The 19,192-nt window shown below is 44.4% G+C and overlaps 1 protein-coding gene across 4 annotated transcripts in view; it reads right to left on the minus strand.

Annotated features, from left to right (window-relative positions):
- The window catches only part of LOC140915737 (rho GTPase-activating protein 7), a 171,295-nt gene that overhangs the window by 132,154 nt on the left and 19,949 nt on the right, over positions 1 to 19,192 (minus strand). The window lies entirely within an intron of this gene.

Here is a 19,192-nt window from a genome sequence, read left to right on the forward strand (position 1 = left end):
CTGCCAAAGTGTGTTGGGTTTTTTTTTTTGAGGGGGTACAGGAGGGAGGGAAGGATTGTCATGTATCTGGGTGGATATTCCACTACAGAGGTAGTATATAACAGCTGTCAGGACAAGGAGGGCTTAAGTCAAAGCCCAATGGAAACAATGGATAGTCTGCCATTGACTGTACAGGGCTTTGGAATCAGTCCCTGGTGTGGTGGATAGGTATAATTTTTCCTCAACTTAAATCAAAATTAATGGCAAATGAAGCAACATGTGCACAACTTTCACCTCCTGCTAGTCCAGCAGGGGTTTGAGTGGAACCCTCCTATGTTCAGCAGAACCTAATGATTTATATGAGAAGAAGCAAACCTTGAATATTCTGTTAAATCTTCACTCTTGAGCCCTTCATTCCACAGGTTGGTTCAACTGGCACAACATAGTGATTTATGGTGAAGGCTTTGGCTTTTCCTCCCCTCGCAAGCTCTCACTGCAGTTTACATTATGGACCAGAATAGTAACAAATATTTGAAACGGCAACTATTTGTAGGAGTTTCTCCTTCTTCAAACATGATCTGAACCTCACGCTGCATGGAGGGGAGCCAGGAGAGAATGCTGCACTAAATGAAGTGGTGCTCGGAGGGTGCTAAATAAATGTAATTTTTCATATCCTGTTAGCTTTTCATATATCATTACTATCAGTTCAAAACCCCTCCACATGGCTGTATTTGTTATAACTCATTCTTTTCTCAAAACAGTGCAATGGAGTAAGGGTTGAAAGTTCTTTTCCCCACAGTTACAACAGAAAGCATAACATATGGAGTGGGTCACTGTCGTCTATAATGCTGAGTGTATTATACAGATCACAACCAACTGACTAGGGTAAGAGGAAGTCTGACCCAACATTTATAACAGTGTTTACAGGACAGAAGTTTCTTTGAATCACTGGGACCACAAGCCACTTCCAAGGGATAAGAATGTTATTTTGTTGGCGGGGATGGGGACCCTACAGTTTTTAACCCTTTGTTAAAACAATCATGCTAAAAAAGAAGAAGAGCATTGATTAGTTCCCCTGATTTCTTCCCTGGGAAGATTTATCGCAACATAGTTTTAAATTGAGAACATTTGTGATAATATTATGCAGGAGAGAGTTCTGGCTGTTTTTTGTACTCTCAGCATTGGTTTAACAAGTCATTAATGAGAGGGCCTAATAATACCTGAGGCATGACCAAGGTCAGTTATGATAGCTTACCAGTATCTTTATATTGCACTGAGTAAAGGGAAATGACACTATGAACCATTCTTTAACAGGGTGAGAAATGTATTATGTCTGATTTTCACCATCCTTCTTCAATGTAAGAGGAGTTGACTCACACTGTGCAGTAACTGATGTTCTTCGAGATGAGTATCCCTGTGGGTGCTCCACTTCAGGTCAAGATGCGTCCCAGTGCCTTCGATCAGAGATTTCTACAGTAGTATCCCTATGGGCTGTGCCTGCCTCTCGAGCTGTCAGTGTTTGAATAGCGTGTACACAGCCTGGGCTCCTCAGCTCCTTCTCTACAACGGAATGAATCACGAATTCCAAAGTAGAGGGGAGGAGGGCAAGTAGTGAAGCACCCACAAGGACACTCATCTTGAAGAATGTCAGTTACTGCCCAGGGTAAGTAACCTCCTCCTCTTCTTCGAGAGATGCTCCTGTGGGTGCTCCACTTCAGGTGACTGAAAAGCAGTATCCCTTAGGATGGTTGGGACTTCGGATGAGGCAAGAAGGCTGTTGACAAGACAGCTGTACCCAATCTGGTGTCAGATGCTGCAGTGTGGATGAGAGCATAGTGATTAGTGAAGGTAAGGTTCGATGCCCAGGTAGCTGCCTTACATATGTCAGACAGTGGGACATTACGGAGAAAGGCTGTGGAGGTGGAGACAGCTCTGGTAGAGTGTGTTCTAATTGACATAGGAGGCTGTATTTGCCTGAGTTGGTAACAAAGGCATATGCAGTCAGCAATCCATTTGGAAAGTCTCTGTGTAGAGACAGCATTTCCTTGTGAGCCCTGAGTAGTAGAGACAAAAAGTCTGGCGGTTTTCCTAAATGATTTCTTTTCTATCCAGGTAAAAGGATAATGCTCTGCAAACATCAAGAGAGTGCACTGTTGTTTCAAAGGCATAAGTGTGAGGTTTTGGGGAACATGCTGGGAGCTGTATAGGCTCACTGAGGTGAAAGGAAGAGTGTATCTTAGGTAAGAACCTTGGATGCGTTCGGAGTGTGACCTTATCACGGAAGAACGTGGTATATGGAGGGTCCACCATAAACGCCCCCATTTCTCCTACTCTTCTGGCAAACGTGATTGCTATGAGGAAGGCGGTCTTCATGGATAGGTGGAGAAGGGAGCAGGTAGCCATCAGTTCAAAGGGTGTATCCATCAGGATTTTGAGGACTAGGTGTAAATCCCAAGGTGCAGCAGGCGGTTTCACATCTGGGTATAAGGTCTGGATACCCTTCAGGAACCTTTTGGCGATTGGATGGGCAAAGACAGTTACATTGTCAAACTTATAGTGGAAGGCGGTGATTGCCACGAGATGGACCTTGAGTGAGCTCGTAGAAAGGCCAGATGTTTTGAGGTGTAACAGGTAATCCATTATCAGTGGGAGTGAAGCAGAAACTGGAGAGGTCTGCTTGTCAGCGCACCAAGATGTGAACTGTTTCCATTTATGCAGGTAGGTAGTGCGCATGTTGTGTGTTCTGCTGTGTACTTGGTCCAAACATGTTAACTCTGCATTAGAGAACCATTGATCAGCCAGGCCCTCAGGTGGAGATGTTGTATGTCGGGGTGAAATAGTAGTCCCCTACGTTGTGATAGGAGGTTGCTGAGTGAGGGAAGGCGAATGTTGACTGACATGCTCAGGAGGAAGGGGTACCACAGTTGTCTGGGCCACGATGGGGCTATGAGAATGATGTTGGCTCTGTCGGTTCATATCTTCTGAATTACTCTGTGCAATAGAGGCATTGGTGGGAACGCATACATGAGAGTTTCGGTCCAAGGGGGCATAAAGGCGTCTCCCCATGAGTGTTTCCCCAGGCCTGCTCTGGAGCAGAATGTCGGGCATTTTTTGTTTGTTGCTGTGGCAAAGAGATCCAGTTGGGGATAACCCCAGGTCTGGAAAATGTTGGAAAGAAGGGTGTCATTGAGTTCCCACTCGTGCTGTATGGGAAACGATCGGCTGAGCTCATCTGTGGTGGTATTCTGAGAACCTGGCAGGTATGAGGCAGAGATATGGATGTTGTGTTGAAGGCACCAGTTCCAAAGTTTTACTGCCTATGTGCAGAGGGAGTGTAAGCAGGCTCCCCCCGTCTGTTGACACAAAACATGCATGCAATGTTGTCAGTCATGATTCGAATTCAGTAGTTTTGGATGATGGGAAGGAAATGGAGGCAGGCATTGCGTACGGCCTGGAGCTCTAGCAAATTTATGTGAAGCTTGGTTTCTGAAGTGGCCCAGAGACCCTGAGTGGTGAGGTGGCCGATGTGTGCTCCCCATCCTGTGAGGGATGCATCTGTAGTGATGGTAATTGAAGGGGGATCTTGTCGGAAGGGAATTCCAGTGCAGAGGTTGATGGGAGAGGTCCACCAGAGAAGTGACTCCTTGACTTTCTGGGACATAGTTAGTAACCTATTTAGCCTGTGCTTGTTTGGTTTGTATACCATGGCTAGCCAACCCTGAAGGCATCACATGTACAGGCGAGCATTTGTGACCACAAATGTGCAAGCAACCATATGTCCTAAGAGCTGTACAGTGTCTCGGACTGTAGTCTGTGGGCTGGCACATATCTGGGTAATAAGGATGCCCATTGTGTGGAATCTGTCCTGGGGGAGAGATGCAAGACCAGTGGTGGAATTGAAGTGGGTGCCGATGAAGTCGATTTGTTGGGTAGGTTGTAAGGTAGATTTGTTTTTGTTTATTTGCAGGCCCAAGGTGCAGAAGCAGTGAAGGGTTGCAAGAGTTGCATGGTTTGCTTCTAACTGAGTGGGAGACTTGAGGCGACAATCGTCCAGGTAAGGAAATATGAGGATTCCTTTTTTCCTGAGATGTGCTATTACAACTGCTAGCACCTTGGAGAAGACATGTGGTGGGGTGGAGAGGCCAAACGGGAGGACTTTGTATTGGTAGTGTTGCTCTGCCTCAGCAAACCTGAGGAAACGTCGATGGGCAGGGTGGATAGAGACATGGAAATATGTGTCTTGGAGGTCGAAGGTTGAAAACCAATCTCATTGCTTCAGCATCGGAATTATCATTGGGAGAGTAATCATCTGGAATTTCTGTTTCTTGACTAACTTGTTCAAATGTCGAAGATCGAGGATAGGGTGCCAACTGCTGTTTTTCTTTTCTGTCAAGAAGTAGTGGGAGTAAAACCCTCTCCCTCTGTGTTGAGGGGGTACCTCCTTTATTGCTCCGAGATGTATGAGATGTTGTACCTCCAGACAGAGCAATTGTTCATGAGAGGGGTCCCTGAAGGGGGACGGGGTGGGAGGGTCAGTGGGAGGTAAGGAGAGGAAGGGGATGGCATAACCCAAATTGATAATTTCCAGGACCCATCTGTCCGCAGTGATGGTTTGCCAGTTGGCCAGGAACAGACACAAACAGCGTCCAAAAAAATGGTTGGTTGGAGTTGGCGCTGGAGGGGGTGCGAGGTTTTCTATACCCTCGACCAAGACTTCATATTTGTTTATTTGGGTTAGAAGGGTGGGTCGCCGTTATTTGCAGAGGGCGACGTCATTGGTTCCTGGGCCTATGTGGTTGTTGTTGTTGCGTATCATATTGTCTGAAAGGTGGTGTTGTGCAAAGGTATAGTAAAGCTATCATTGGTATGGCTGATATATATATTGTCTCTTCTTTGAGACAGGTGTTTGGATGCCAAAGGATTGGAGTGTGGCCCATGAGTCCTCCATGGAGTGAAGGACCTCATTGGTTGTAGAGGTGAAGAGCTTGTCTCCATCGAAAGGGAGATCTTTGACCGTATTCTGTATCTCCTTCAGAAAGGAGGAAGAAGCAAGCCATGAGGACCGCTGCGTGACAACAGCCGTGGCTGTGGATCTGGCCACTGCATCCGCAGCATCGAGGGTGGCTTGAAGAACTGTGTGGGAGATCAATTCGCCCTCGGACACCACTGATTTAAATTGTTGTCGTTTATCCTCTGACGCATCATCAATAAATTGCATTACCTTGGCATAATTTTTGTGGTCATATTTTGCTAAGAGCACTGCATAGTTCACTACTTTAAATTGCAAAGTGGAAGAAGAATACACTTTGCGATCAAACGAATCCAGTCTCTTGTTATCTTTGTCTGATGGAGTGGAGTGGAAGTGCTGGGATTCGTTTTTCTGATTGGCCACGTTGACCACTAGTGAATTAGGTGAGGGGTGCGTAAATAGAAACTCAGAACCCCTAGATGGGACAAAATATTTGTGGTCCAATCTCTTGCTAGTGGGTGTTATTGTAGCTGGGGTCTGCCAAATAGTTTTAGCAAGTTCCACAATGGCCCATTAATTAGTAGGGCTATTTTGGAAGAGGTCCTAGCTTGCAGGATGTCGGAAAGCTCGTGGTGTGTTTCAGGTACCTCCTCCAGGGTAATATTGAGCTCTTCTGCTACTCTTTGAAACAACTCTTGAAAGTGAGCAAGCTCATCAGTAGCGGGAGATGGTGGGGGTACCATGGCATCTTGTGGTGTTATTGCTATAGAAGAGGTATGCGGGGCAGTGTCCTCTGTAGAGGTGGTGGCCACTTCAGGTCTTATCTGGGTTTCAGTGTAAGCCAGCAGTGGGGAGGGTCTGACAGCTTTCCTCCTGGCAGCCCGTGGAAGACCTGAGTGTGGTGTGGTGTAGGTCCATGGGCCCCAGTATGGCCATTGCCCCAGGGGAGGGGGGCACAGGTGGTCCCATCCAGGGATTGCCATACCAGTGTGGATAGGCTTGAGGATATGGAGATCGTGCTGAAATGCATCTCTCAGGTGTGGGTAACTGACTCTGGGGAGAGTATTGAGAGGAAAACATCTGGTCATCATATTCCTCTTTCTCTTCCTTGTCTTCAGCCTCCCACACTTCATTGGAGGGGCTTGAAGGGGTAGGGGAGTACTGAAGGTAGGGTGCTAAAGGTCTTGGTGATAGACTGGTGCCGAGAAGAAGAGAGTCAGGAGTATGGGACACCCTTAATTCCTCTGGCTGTAAAAACTGCAGTGGAGCTGAGTGACCAGGAGTCAGTGCCGGGGTAGCTGGTGGAGGCAGTCTGCTGGGGCATCTGCTGGTGCACCAAAGGATGTCCCGGGGGCACAAGCTGGCTCCGTGGAGTAGGAGCCCCTGAGGTAGGCACTGCAAGGGAGGCTGGAGACCTCAGGGGGCTCAGTGTTGAGAGCGGCGGCTGTAAAAGCAGTGCCGCAAGATCAAAGGACAGTGCCGCAGCTTGTACTGTCGGCACTGCAGAAGCTCTCGGCACCGTACTGACAAAGGTGGCCGTAGGAGAGCTGAAAGAGGTGGGCAACTGGAAGCCCTGAGCCTCCACACCATGTAGCGGGGCAGCCAACTCACAGTCGGTGCCTGAGGTGCCTGCCGCGTGGAAGGTGCTGAGCCCCGGAGCCATAGTGAGCAGAGACCAGAGAGCCGGTTTTAACTTTTTCCCCGAGGAACAGCTCCTGAGGGGAGAGGAAGCTGGCCCTTCTTTTGCTTTTCCTTTGCCTCTGGAGGGTGTCACAGAGGTTTGCTGGCCAGGGTCAGATGCAGGTCTGAGGGAGTTTTCCAGAGCAGCATTTTAAGCCTGAGCTCCCTGTCCTTGAGGATCCGTGCTTTAAATTTGTTACAGTGGATGCATTTTTGGGGTACACGAGACTCCCCCAGACAGCGTACGCACTGTGAATGCCCATCCGAGATGGGGATGGCATCCTTACAGGAAGCGCATCTCCTGAAGCCTGGGGAGCCAGGCATGTCTGAAACCACGGAGGTTTTTTTTAGATTTTTTCTTTTTTTTTTCCTTTAAGAAATAAATGCAACAGCTAATGTAACTTATCTAAGTAGGAACTCTAATGACTGAAACTATCTAACTAAACTGAGCAACAAACTAACTAGCTAGTCTCAAAGAGCACTGCTGAACTCCGTCTCCAGCCGGCGAGGGCAGAGAAGGAGCTGAGGAGCCCAGGCTGTGCACACGCTATTCAAACACTGACAGCTCGAGAGGCAGGCGCAGCGCGTGCGCAGCCCGTAGGGGAACTGCTGTGGAAACCTCCGATCGAAGGCGCTGGGACGCATCTTGCCCTGAAGTGGAGCACCCCCAGGGACATCTCTCGAAGAAGAACCTAAACTATCAGACATGCTCAGTTGATCACAGGATCAAGAACATTTTACATTTACTGTCTATATGGCCCTTAATCCCAAGTCACTTTACCAACAACTGTCTATGCATCCTACACCACCTCTGGAGTGGCAACCACATACTTTTAGGGTGCACAACAGAGCAGGGTGGACATCTTTGGTCAAACATACTATGAGAAAACCCACACTGATATAAGAGTTTCCATGGGATTAGAAATAGACTCAGGAGAGAGATCTGGAATTTGAAAACCCCACTGAGGGGTGTTTGGAGGCAGGTTCGTAATTCTTCCCCCTCTCTAAATGTCTATGGAGAACAGACATGATTTGGGTTTGAAGGTCACATCTGAAAGATCCAGATTCAATGAACAGCATGGAATTGTGTTCTCCTTGGAAGAGACGAGCTATTCCTGAAGGGATTTGAACCCACTGACTTTAGGAGTGTCAGACATTATGTTTAGACCCAACTTCTTGCTAATATTTAAAGAGTTTTAAACAATTTTGTTTAATGTTTTTTTAATGCACATGGCTTTAGGCTCACTGCAATTATAAGCATCATTAGACAAAAAGTTACTACTTTTATTCTAAGCAAACACACTACTATGTTGCAATTGATGTCACAGCTTTTTTCATGTATTTGAGTAATTGGAAACTGAAAATCACAGTGAGCTTTAGTCCTGATATCTGCTAACACTAACATGCTGCAATGAAAACAACATGCCTCAAGCCTGCACTTACTTTCTACACATTTTAAAGTCGAGACTATTAAAGCCTGAATCTATCCTCATGTGTGCGTGCCCCTTTAAAAGAGACTAGGAACTGTTGACCCGAAAGGTTTTGTTCAAAAAAAAGCTTAAGCATCAAATCCCAAGTGTTCTGAGCCCAGGGGTCTTGCGTCTACTTTCTGTCAGCACAGCCAGCACCCTATACCGGAAACCTACTGACCGCTATGCTTACCTACCTGCCTCAAGCTTCCATCCAGACCACACCACACGATCCATTGTCTACAGCCAAGCTCTACGATACAATCACATTTGCTCCAACCTCTCAGACAAAGACAAACACCTACAAGATCTCTATCAAGCATTCTGACAACTACAATACTCACCTGCTAAAGTGAAGAAACAGACTGACAGAGCCAGAAGAGTACCCAGAAGTTACCTACTACAGGACAGGCCCAACAAAGAAAATAACAGAACGCCGCTAGCCATCACCTTCAGCCCCCAACTAAAACCTCTCCAGCGCATCATCAAGGATCTACAACCTATCCTGAAGGATGACCCATCACTCTCACAGATCTTGGGAGACAGGCAAGTCCTTACTTACAGACAGCCCTCCAACCTGAAACAAATACTCACCAGCAACCATACACCACACAAAAAAACCCACAACTCAGGAACCTATCCTTGCAACAAAGCCCGTTGCCAACTGTATCCACATATCCATTCAGGGGACACCATCATAGGGCCTAATCACATCAGCCACACTTTTAGAGGCTCGTTCACCTGCACATCTACCAACGTGATATATGCCATCATGTGCTAGCAATGCCCCTCTGCCATGTACATTGGCCAAACTGGACAGTCTCTATGTAAAAGAATAAATGGACACAAATCAGATGTCAAGAATTATAACATTCAAAAACCAGCCGGAGAACACTTCAGTTTCTCTGGTCACTCGATTACAGACCTAAAAGTGGCAATTCTTCAACAAAAAAACTTCAGAAACAGACTCCAATGAGAGACTGCTGAATTGGAATTAATTTGCAAACTGGATACAGTTAACTTAGGCTTGAATAAAGACTGGGAGTTGATGTGTCATTACACAAAGGAAAACTATTTCCCCATGTTTATTTCTCTCCCCCCACCACCCTCACTGTTCCTCAGATGTTCTTGTCAACTGCTGGAAATGGCCCACCTTGATTATCGCTACAAAAGGTTTCCCCCCACCCCGCTCTCCTGCTGGTAATAGCTCACCTTACCTGATCACTCTTGTTACAGTGTGTATGATAACACCCATTGTTTCATGTTCTCTGGGTATATAAAATCACCCCACTGTATTTTCTAATGCATGCATCTGATGAAGTGAGCTGTAGCTCACGAAAGCTTATGCTCAAATAAATTTGTTAGTCTCTAAGGTGCCACAAGTACTCCTTCACTCTGGAGAAAGTGCTCTTTGTTGCTGAGGAAAGCCCTTGTTATTCGTTTGTATTTTGTAAATTAATACTCCTAACAATGAGACAATAGAACAGTTAGGCATTGTGCAGGCAGATGCTGCCAAGGTACCTCATTTCCAATCTATTGCACTCCCTGCCATTCTGCATCTCCCCCAAGCAGAGCAGTGCCTAGTTTATGATGCGTACAAATATACCAAAGGCCAAGAGGAGACTTCCACTAATTAATATTAAGATGCTTCTCTTGACCTCTTCCTTAGTAAGAGAGGGGAGACCGTAATGTCCAACATATGATGTTCTATTAAAGGTCATGTTGTGATAGGAATTAGCTTTCAAATGACCTGCCTACCCTCCATCTACTTCAATGAATCATGATGGGAAGCTGGACAGGATAGATTTAGAGAAGTACATGAGCAATTTAAGCTTCAGTAATTTAGAGGAGAGAATTTGGAATGAGAAGAGCCCATTGTATGTATTTATTTACATAGGGCCTTTCCCAGTCTATGCACCATAAAAGCGACAAGAAACAATGGTTAAAACACCTTCCAACAATAATCCCCCTAATTCAGCCAACACACCCTATTCATCTCCAACAGAAACCTTGAAGTAAAAAATCCCAGGCTTCATCAGAGCAAGGAGGGAGCCCATTCCAAAGTTAAAGACCTGTCACTAAAGTCTCCTGCCACCAGCACCCTGCCATCCAAAGAGATCAGAAGGGAATTTTTTTCTGTACATATATAGTAAAGAAAGAATGATGGTTTTTCTTTGCTGATAGGTTTCCATGACAGATACTGCTACTCACTGTACTTGCTGATTTCCAGGGAAAAGATTGCTCTGTTCACACAGCCCCCTTTTTTATATTTCCAAACTGTAGGTCTAGTTGCAAAGAAGAGATGGAATCTTGCTGAAGATTTCATTCCCTCTCTGTTTGTCACCATTGTAAACCAAACAGATTTAACATGTACAATAGGAAAGTGAGAAGGGAAAGAGAAAAGTTCAGCCATAGGTGAAAAATAATGTGACACCATTCAGAGAGACCAGTCCATAATTTAAGTGGCCAAATTAAACAATACACAATAAGGGCTGCACAGGCCCTCAGATTCCAATGTGCAGGTCTATAAACTCCTTGTGGGGAAGGGACATCTACTCCCAGTTGTCTTGTTTAACTTGGACAGCAAACCTGACATAGCACAGTTGAAGTTTAATATGTTCCTGGACCAGATAACAGCTGGTTGTGCACCTACAACTTACAAGTTATGCACTTACAAGATATAAAGGAGTGACAAACTCCTCATGAGAAATAATGGATGCAGGCCCTCTGATTTCATTAGGAGATTTCCAAACATGATGGCACCTTATTTGTTCTATTTGCCAATGTTTCCTGTTTATTACCACTGGGCGGTATCACACCCTCAGTTTTTAAGCCAAAATTTAGGCTGCTCCACTGTGCTCCATCCTAGGAAGTTTGTCTTAAAAATCAAAGGGAGTTATAGCCCTAGGTCATTGTCTTATGCCCAGAGATAGTGAGATTGTTTAAAGAAATATATACCAAAGATATTTTTAATTGCCCTTTTTTTCTGCCAGTGCCATACAAAGTAAAGGAAAAATTTTTTTGAAAGGATTTATATTGACTTCATTTCTTGTATCCTTTTCATGCTTTCTAGATATTTCCCACCAGGCTCTTGGTTTCTCATCTGGAAACAGGACCTGATTCGAAGGCCCACTAATGTAGTCTTCAGTGGATTTAGGGTCAGGGCCCAAAGTGAGCTCTTCCAGAATTGCTGGTAATAATAATGGGCTTATTTCTGCAGGCCACACCTAGTCAAAGCACCTGTTTACTTCAATAGAAGGACTTTGGAATCAATTTAGCACTGTGATTTTCAAAGGAACCTAAGGGAATTAGCTGCTGGGCCCTTAACTTCTTAAGGCTTTATTGAAAATCACAGCCTAGATTTATAGACTCTTTGGTTCCCCAAAGGAACCCACAGTAGTGGGACATCACAACTCACATCTATAACCGCCCCCCCCCCCAAATCTACCCCAAACTCAGTGTGCTTAAGCCAATAACTTTCACTTCGTTTTGACACAAAACAATAAAATCAGCCCCAATAAGTTTGGCTCAGAAGGCTAGCAAGCTTTTCAAGTAAAAGTAGATGGCATTTCTAGCATATAATGGATTCCAAACCCAGCTATGTTTCACTGGCATTGGGGTTTTGCTGTGAACATCTCACACAGCTCTTTTCATTAATCACTGAGGTAGCAGACATTTTTTCCTTTCCATAATCCCAATCAATAGATGTGTGCAATCACTAAAGGGTTAACATCAGTGGAGCAGCCCTATTGTGTGCAGGGGTATATGCTGTATCTTTTATAAACACAGCAGCACTAAAGAGGTGAGCCTCATGCAGTGAGCATCCAAGGAAGTGCTCCTTTCTTTAATACCCCAAACCACAGGAACCTAAAACCAGCCATACAAACCAGTCAGACAAAAGTCCATCTAGCTCAGTATCCTGGATCCAGCATACTAGAGCTTCAGGGGGAATGTACAAAACAGGGCAATTGTAGCAATTATCTTCCACTCCAGGTTTCTGGTAGTCAGAGGTTTAAGGTCATCCTGAGCATGGGGTTGCATCCCTGATCTTCTTGGCTAATAGCCACTGATGGACCTATCCTCCATGAACTTATCCACTTATGCTTTTGGCCAGCAAAGAGTTGTTTGTTGTGCATTGTGTGAAATCTTAGGGTGCAATCAGATGGAAAAGGAATGTTTGGGATGACAACCAAGCTCGTAGTCACATATGAAGTGTTGGGAGATTTGTTTATGGTCAGAGAAGTATCTGTAGTCATAGGGATTGAGTGAGCCTATTAAACACTATCATGACTGGAGTAGCCGTGTAGAGCTGCTCTGGGAGGGGCTAAACCCCATGGTCTATCTCGGTAATGGGCAGAAACAGAAGCCTACATCTGAACATTGCTAATCTTTGGGGTGAGCAGGCTATCTAAAACTCCATCCAGATCTGAACTTGGACCTCAGGCCCATGATTATTGTGAAGCAAAACTGGTGATTTGGGGCGCCTTCCTATGCACAACTGATGAGCTCAGTTTGATATTATGAACTCGACAACTCACTCCACCCCTCAATGTGCAGTAAATCAGCCATTGGCTGACACTGACCCTGTCACCTATTACGCTTCCTGTCTGGAAGAAGCTACAGAACAAACAAATGAAGTCATTAATATTAAGAACTGTGCTCTGGCAGGAAAATGGGTGTGCTAAGGAAGGTGACTGAGCTGGAAGAATCCAGTTATTCCAGATGGTCTGCACAGAAGAGGGTTGGAGGAGTGGAAAAATCCCCAGAAGGGGAACAAACAAACCAGGTGTTAGGACTGGTGTTTAAAAACTCAGATGATGAGAGACTCTGGGAATCACAAAGGGCCATACTTTCTGAGAGAGAGAAGACCATTTGACAGCTGCACCAGCCGAAGCTGGTCAGAAAAAAGAGAATATATGCTCTGGGGAGAAGCCCTGAGCTGGAGGAACAAGGTCCAGGAAAGGGGATTAGAACCCTGAAAGGACACTGACCTAAATCCCAAAGAACATTCAAGAGTGGAAAGGAAACTGAGGCAGGGAATGGTGTTTATTGTTTTGCCCACACACATATATCTCTTGTGCTGACTAAAGTAAAGAGTGAATGTTTTATAAACCCTTCTGCAAAGTCTGTGTCCTATTTCGCCTCAGCTATCACATATTCCTGAAGGGTTAAACTATAAGCTGGAGTACCTAAAAGGATGGAGCCCTTGGAAAGCTGTGCTTAAGTTACTAGGGAGTCTTGGGGCTTGAGCAGCTGCACCATGGTCCAGCTTCCAAAAAGGGACACCAGTCAAAGAATCTGTAACCAGGGAGTGAGCCTAGGGGCCATATATAGAAAATGCCTAGAGCCTACACGGACCAAAAGGGAGCTAAAAGTGCTGGGATCCAATCACATCAGCCTGGTGAGCGTCCGGCAGGAGGAGCTAAATCAGGGCCATGACAAAAACTATTTGAATGTTCTCACTTAACAGAGTTTTGTGTAACCTCTGGGAACAACTACACTTTCTCCTCTGGAATGACCCTTCTAAATCCTTCCATTGACATCCGAGGAAGGAGAATGGTACTTATAAGAAATCTTACAAGTGGTAAGTGGGATAAATACTGTGTAAATCTCTTCTCTTTCTCTGCAGAGGTTAAGACAAGCCATTTATGTCAGCAGTGGACAGTTCTACCATCAACCCACAAAGCTTCCTAAAGAAAAATATTTATAAAGCCAATTTAAGTAACTAGGACATTTATTACTGTCATGGCCAATAGAGCTTGTATTTATTTTATGAACAGAATGTTTTATTTAACTGCAGAACTCGTCTAGCATCTCCCACCAGTGGAAATAATAAAGATTATTTCATATGAGAGTAATTGCAGCTGTTGAGCAACAGGCTACCTATGTCCTGAAGAGAGGGATAGAAGTACTTTTAATCAGAAGTAGAGATAATCAGCTCTTTCTAGAGTGCAGAACCATCTATTTTAATTCTGGCTAAGTAATTTTGAGGCTCAATAAGTGAAATATCACCCCGATGTAAGTTCACAGCCCATTGTCTGCATGTGACTTTGTTCCGGGACCTGTTGGCTTTTCCTGGATGGTGTCTAAGCAGAAACAACGATTTGAAAGTCTCAGCAAGATGAGTTCTTGTTTCATCAATGTTCAGTGGGGAAAGCTACATTGTGCAACATTTATGCTGCTACATCTTCTGTCCCAACAGAGTCTGCTCTATCCAAGAAGGGTTTCACCCAGGGGGGAAAGCTAGTGGTTTGTACCACAGTTCTCACCTGGGGGCCTACTGGAGGTGGACACCTTTAAATTACAATCAAGTCTCCATAGGAGCCCCTTTGGTGAGAAATCTACTGAACTCAGTTGGCTGCCCTGGCCATTTTGTACAGTGAGGTTCACAGGTGCTGTGTGCCCACTGTGACACAGCCATCCAATTGTTTTTTCAACTGCTGGAGACCCTGTGGGGTGGTCTGCCAGGACAGGACCCTGGGTGATAGAAAGCCCATCAGGAGGTAGTAGGTTCCCATTCAGTGGGCCTTTTCATTTGAATAAAAAAAGTCTTCCACTGACATCTTACATGTTCTGGGCAAATTTCTCACTCCCAGGAGGCTGTGGGACACTGGGAAGAGGAAGAGGTGCATTGCCTGAGGGACCTGCAGGTATACAGCATCCATTGGCACTGATGAGAAGCATGCTGGGAAGTGGCTCTTGCTACACTCTATTCAGTTCTTCTGATGAAGAAGGGCTGTGGTCTAACCCAAACATACCTTCTGGGTTAGCCACCCTGATCTGCTCTGTCGCCCTCTCAGCACCAAGCAATCCAAGAATGGCTATCCCTCAGGCAGGAGGAGGGAACGCATGGTTTGCCACCCCTCCCACATCCCTCTCTCTGCCTGGGGCAGTGAGGGGTGAAATTTCACATCAGACAGAAAAAGCAGGAAAGTCCCTAGCAATTCCAAACTAGTGGCAGTGGAGGCATGGATGAGCACAAATCCACCTGAAAACCAACGGGTATGTACTTGACATAGCTCAGCTATGCCTCCGCTGCCACTACCTTTAGCATCTCAGCTACACTGCTACTTATACTCGTGCTAACTCAATGAGAGCTAGTGCGTGTATGTGTACCTGAATCACACCCCTTTCTCTGTAGTGTAGGCCCAGCCTCAGTCAAGGGAAAGGAAGTGAGAGTGCCCGCTCCCACATCTCCCCCTAGCAGGAATCGCCAAGCTGAAAGGTCAACATGGCCCTGAGTTTAAAATTCAGGATCATCCACAAAACTGTTAAATCAGAAGAAGGTAGTGTTATGATAATGAAATCTGACCTCAGGTTCAAAGAGGACAAAGTTCAGTGCAAGGACGGGGAAATCATAAGTCCAGCTCCCTCTCTGCATGCTGACAGGAATAATGTGCTTTCATAAGTAAAACAGTCAGAAGTGCCAGAATATACACTGGAAGAAAGGGAGTAAGAAGATGCCAGTTTTGCAGTCACTTCTCAGACCTTAACCACACGATTCTAGCAATATGGATACAGAGATAACAATGCTCATTTGGACCTGTTAATATACAGTGTAAGAACTTGGATTGTAAATGATTTTTACACTGTATCTGTTACTTTTAATATCCAATAAAGACTTCTTGTGAAGAAAGTGAAGGTCTGATGTACTCCAGTTACTCCTTAAATTAATCTCAACTGCATCACTTATTGCTATTCTTTATCTTCCATGGCACACGAGCTTAACATCTGGGAGAGGTTCTTTCCCTCTATATGGAGATGCTTTCGCTATCAGGTACATATTTGAATGGTTGCCAGTATGGTAATTTGCAATCGGCATGTGGTCTAATAAATATATGAGAGGAATTCTGGTGTCTCTGCAAACTGTACCGATGGCTTTCTTGTACTGTAACAGCATGATGGGGGGCTGTGAACATCACAATGCAATCTGAATCCAGAGCCTCTGCATCCAGATATGCAGGGGAAGAATTCTGATAGCTCAGTAGTAGGAACAACAAAAACCCTCCTTACATTTTACCTTTCTAAATATATATCTTTGGGAAATTGCCTGTCTTGAGTAGCTGCCCATTTAGAAAATGCCTCTATCTTCCATGCTCCTCACATAACTAACACAACGGAGGAGAATGGACCCCAAGTCTTAGCATGGGTTGCATATGCTGAAGCTTCAGTGCTAACCATCCAAAAATGTTATAGTACCCTGGCCACCCTAGTCTTAGATTACGTACTGGTGATCTCCAGGCCTTTTCCGAAATCAGCTACACTAAAACTAATTTGCACAGTAGGTTAGACACACAATGTCTGTCTATGAGCTGTTTGCCAGCTATTCAGTTTGACTATTTGCACTATGTGATTGGTCACCTAAGTCACATGCTATTTCAACCAACCAGCTGGAGAATTTAAAATTTGTAAATATAAAAATGAAAACGTGCCATGTTATTTGCTCTTGGTCATGAGCACAGTCCCTAGTGTACATTCAGGAATACCTTTGCTTGCGTAGAAATACATGTGCACTAATGAGTAGGAATGGCTATTTGCCATACAACCAACCACCTTGTCATCTGAGCAACATTTAAGAGGACATGAACATACAGCTGTCAGCTGTTTGGCATTTGATAGAGTGTTTGCAAGCACTGTTTTTACAGGACTCAGCCAGCTCTATTTCAAAACATTTGTGTATACTTTGAAACAAAACATGAAGGCAGAAAAGCTCAGGGATAGAATTTCAGGGACTTATCTTGGATTATAGTAAATACATTTTGGAAGCTGATTTAGCTGTAGTATGGTGGTCATTCTTAAAAGCATCTCAGTTTTGCCTTGGCTTGATAGATACCAATTAAGCTTATTACAAGGAATACTTAGGAGATACTACAAATGCTGAGGTATGGTTAATTATCTGCAGCAAAACTGGAAAACTTAAGGCAACCACCATGCAGATGGGACTAGAATCCTTGATCTGAACAGACCTTGACAGTGGGAAACTTTGCAACAGGAAGCTCTGCCTCTAGAATTAAGTGTTTACAGTGCAGTATAAGCATTCTGTACAGCTGCTCAATCCATTACATGTTTCTTGCTTATAATTCTTTTAAGAAGAGTTCTGCTCTCAGAAAGTAAAATCTGGCTTTTTTTCCTTATGAGTAGATGTAAATGTCAGGATTTTGGTCCTGTCCAGACAGGAAAGCAACCTTTCTCTGAGCAGTGCAATGGGTTTGTGTGTGAGAGAGTTGAGAATTTCCCATTTTTGGCCAAAAAAATCCATAGGAATATTTTTTCACCTGAGAAATGTAAGAGGATTTTTCACATGATTCCAGAAGAGAACCGAATGTAGACGTCAGGCAGTAAAGTAGGACTCCTGCAAGGTGTAGGATCAGACAGGCTTTCAATGGGAGTTTGACCATGAGCCTGTTCCTGATAGGTGCTTGGCACTTAAACACTCCCTCTGATTATTTTCTAAGCGTACATCTACACCATAAATGAAAGTGTGATTGCAGTGCTGGCAGACATACCCAGACTAATTTTGATCTAGCTAGCACAGGTAACAATAGCAGCGAAGATGTGGTGGCACGGACAAGCAACCCAAGTACATACCCAGAGTCTCTAGTGGGGTTGTACTGGGGTGGTTAGCCCACATCGCCACATTCTCACTACTGCTTTTATCCACGCCAGCGAGATTAAACCTAGAGCAGGTATGCCTACCTGCACTAGAATCACACCTCCTTGTACCATTACTTATATCCTTCAAGACAGCCATCTAACTCTAACAGAGCAACACAGTGTTATATTGTGTATAGTTGTGTAGCACAGTGGTGCTTCCACTGTATGTAGAATGAGCAGATATTTATGTCAGCATTTGCAGGATGTGCAACCAAAGGATAATGGATCAAATCCTCTGCTGATGTGAACTGATGTAATGCCATTGGCTTCAGAGCTCCTAAATTCAGCCCCAGATATGAACTTTTAATGGCCAGATCCAAACAACCTCCAACTATGTGTAAGGATAAGGGCTGGCTGCAAAGCTCAGATTTGTCATTTCTGATCTTTCCCACAGCTTTTGACCCAGGCTTTTAATTCAGCTCCCTCCCTAACGACTGAAGGTTATAATAGCTCTCCTAATACTGGGTTTGTGATGTTGTGAGAAATAAGCCCAATGAGAGTTCCAGTTTGTCTTACTAATCTTCTGATCCTTTATTGCATGTTTTGTTCATTTACCTAAATGCTACTCTTACTGTTGCAATTCCCAGATTTAAGGAATTAAAAGTAGCCATGTTTGCCTTATTACTAATTTTAGTCAAGCTTCCCTTTGTCATTTACTCTGGCTGCCTTCACACTTGTTCTGTCTGGACTGCTCTTGAGAGAGTTAGTGCAGGTCCACTGAAACTGACTAGAAGAGATTAAATTTGTGACTCAGAACCCTAACAAGGGACTAAATCCGGAAGCTCTTAATCAGTCCATACACAAATTAACATCCACGGCAGTCAGGGGAGAGTCAAAGCTGAGTAAGGGGGATTTTTTGCACCATGCAATTAGAAATTGGGCCAATTGCCATAAAAACAACCTTAACATTGCCTTATAATGCTGGATTGATTGTGAAAAATATCACCATGTCCCATTCCTCGATTTTACAGTCCAAGAAGAGAGCTCTGGAGAGGATTAGCTTCATATCATCTGTGTTTACATAGAACTTTTACTTCAAACCTGACAACTTCAAAGTCAAAGTTCTGGGAGAAACTTGCCCTATTTGTCTACCTAATATAATTTACGTCCTCTAAACAATCATGCATGTTTTATTGCTATAGACTGTCAGGTTGGTAACCCAAAAGTCAGGCTCCCTTTCTTAAAAATAATGCTTTCTAATAACAGCAGTGTTCTTTGAAGAGGCGTTATATAGAGTACACTTTACAAGCATTGATTTTATTTTACTGTGTGACTCCCACTCCCTGTTTAGAGTGTCAGAATTCAACATGTCTCTGCATTATCAAGTAATCATTTAGAGGCTGTGCACAGAAAATAGGATGTAAGAGATTTTGCAATATAACATCTGACAGAATTCCAGATTATGCAACTACTCTTATTACATACTTGTCTGACACGAATA

The sequence above is a fragment of the Lepidochelys kempii genome, chromosome 8 (genome assembly GCF_965140285.1).
Source record: "Lepidochelys kempii isolate rLepKem1 chromosome 8, rLepKem1.hap1, whole genome shotgun sequence".
Taxonomy (NCBI): domain Eukaryota; kingdom Metazoa; phylum Chordata; order Testudines; family Cheloniidae; genus Lepidochelys; species Lepidochelys kempii.